The sequence below is a fragment of the Mustela nigripes genome, chromosome X, assembly GCF_022355385.1.
Source record: "Mustela nigripes isolate SB6536 chromosome X, MUSNIG.SB6536, whole genome shotgun sequence".
Lineage (NCBI taxonomy): Eukaryota > Metazoa > Chordata > Mammalia > Carnivora > Mustelidae > Mustela > Mustela nigripes.
Window position 1 is genome coordinate 46,081,260 of NC_081575.1, and position 2,642 is coordinate 46,083,901.

The 2,642-nt window shown below is 38.9% G+C and overlaps 1 pseudogene; it reads right to left on the reverse strand.

The window, feature by feature from the left end:
• Positions 1-1,955: 1,955 nt before the first annotated feature.
• LOC132008001 (U4 spliceosomal RNA) lies at positions 1,956-2,023 on the reverse strand (annotated as a pseudogene).
• Between the last annotated feature and the right edge of the window lie 619 nt (positions 2,024-2,642).

The following is a 2,642-nucleotide window of genomic DNA, read 5'->3' on the forward strand; positions in this document are numbered from 1 at the left end:
CTTAGGAGATGCTGGCACCATATTTTCAGGACTTTTATATTTGTCCATTAATTTTTTAGCAACATCACACCAGGGATTGGACCCATAATATCACATCAGGTCAGGAGATGAAGAGCAACAGCATGAATTTGAAGCGCCAAAGCAGAGACATTAGGTCTCTGCTGCTTTTCCCTTTTCATGGTGCCACTGGTCTCCTGTTGCAAAGCTATTTTACTCATCTGTGTTGACACACAGTCCTTGCTGAACCCACCAATTCAGCAGTCACAGGCAGAGATCTTCCTCCCCTTTACCTAGGGTAGTATCTATTCCTCATGCCTTTAGTGGTGAGATTTTCCTTGTGTGGTGACAATAACTTTGTGATCCACTCCCCCACCTCTTAGCTCTTCTTGGCCTTGAGGCATGAAGGAACTTCACACATATTAATAGTCAATTAAGTGGTCTAATTGTCTCATTGGTCCACATGGCTTTGATCACGCTGCTCTGGGGAGATTGTTGAGTTATGGCAATGGTGACATTTTAGGATGGATACTGCAGGCAACACACAGCTGAGGCAATATGCAAAAGCACATAGCAGTGTGAGAGACCACCAGTAAGCAGTGTTACCCACCTGGGTTAACCAGTTATTAAGTCAGTTGTAGCTAAAGGGCATTTCCTTCAGTTAATAACAAGAGCAATCATTGCAATCCTGCTGCTAGGCAGCTTTCTGTCAGTCTCAGCCTATTAATAGTGATGCTGTCAATTAGGAATCCCTGGGGGCACTCACCTGGGCCCATACAACTTGTGTTGAGCTCTACAAGCACTTCCCCTAACCAGAGTCAGTATTGTGGCTGGACCAGCCCTTGTGGTTCTTATGATTACAGGATGCACTTCAGAACAACCATCAGGGAACTTTGAAAAAAACATTCTTTACTCATTAAGACCTGGAGAGTACATGGCACACCAGAGGCCACATAGCAATGCTGCAGGTAAGAAAGAGAGAACACGGACCTGGGGCTCCCCAGTTATTGGGGCTGAAGGTGGGTGCCTAGCATTTCAGGTGTTCACTCTGTATTGGTGATTTAAAACACAAGATTGGGAATTAAAACACGGGAAGGGAAATGTAGGGTCACTCAAGTGGTCAATTACCTAAGTCAATCAGGGCTTTCTAAAATGGGAATTTCATGGGTAGAGCAGCTGGGCTCTTTATCTAGTTGTATAGTTGTCAATATGTTTCCTTGAGACAGATGTCTTTAAAATGGATGCCTTGGCAATCAAAAGCTTAATGTCAGGCACTAACATTACAAATTTACACACTAAAGTGTACACTTACAAGTGGTTAAGATGGTAACATTTATGTTATGTGCTTTTGTAATAAATAAATCACATAATTCCTTCAGCTTCATTTTTCTTTTTAAAAATTGTCTTGGCTATGTTATTTCCTTTGCATTTCTTGTATAAATTTTAGAATCAGCTTACCTATAGCTACAAAAAACCCTGCTGGAGTATTTTTTTAATTTAAATTTTGTTAGTTAAGATGCAGTGCAATATTGGTTTCTGGAGTAAAATTCAGTGATTTGTCACTTATATACAACACCCAGTGCTCATCATAACAAGTGCCCTCTGTATTGTAACTGCATTAAAACTTACAGATCAATTTTGGAAGACTGACATGGCTGTAATGCTGGGTCTTCAAATTCATGAATATGACATGTCTCTCCATATATGTAGCTTTTCTTTATTTCTTTCATGAGTATTTTATACTGCATATAGTTTGTTAGAATTACACCTACACACTTTATATGTATTTGAAGCTTTTATAAATGGTATTTTTAAAATTTTTTTTAAATTTTTTAAAAATTTATTTTTTATTTTCAGCCTAACAGTATTCATTATTTTTGCACCACACCCAGTGCTCCATGCAATCCATGCCCTCTATAATACCCACCACCTGGTACCCCGACCTCCTATCCCCCACCCTTTCAATTAGCAATAATCGCACCTCGGATAAACCTCATTGGCTATGATACTGCCACTGCGCAAAGCTCCCCCACCCCTTCAAAACCCTCAGACTGTTTTTCAGAGTCCATAGTATCTCATGGTTCACCTCCCCTTCCAATTTACCCCAATGGTAAATGGTATTGTTTTTAATTTCAGTTTCCAAATTGTTCATTAGTAATTTATGAAAATATGATTGATTTTTATGTGTTGAGTTTATATCTTGTCACCTTGCTAAATGAAATTATTTCCTGGAGGGTTTTTTTTTTTTGTAGATTCCTTAGGACTAACTATATAGACAACCATGTCAATGAATAGAGTTGGTGTTACCACTTCCTTTATAATCCGTATGCCTGTTTTTTATTGATTTAAAATATCTTAATATAACATCTTGTCTTTTTGTTATAATTTGAGACATTGTAGTAACAATCAATTTGCTAATTTTGTTTCATGAACATTTACCTTTAAATACTGAGGCATTTGTTAACAGACCCAATAAAATTATTCATTTTTTAAAAAATTTTATTTATTTTATTTGACAGAGAGAGATCACAAGTGGGCAGAGAGGCAGGCAGAGACAGAGGGGGAAGCAGGCTCCCTGCTGAGCAGAGAGCCCGATGCCGGGCTGGATCCCAGGACCCTGAGATCATGACCTGAGCCGAAGGCAG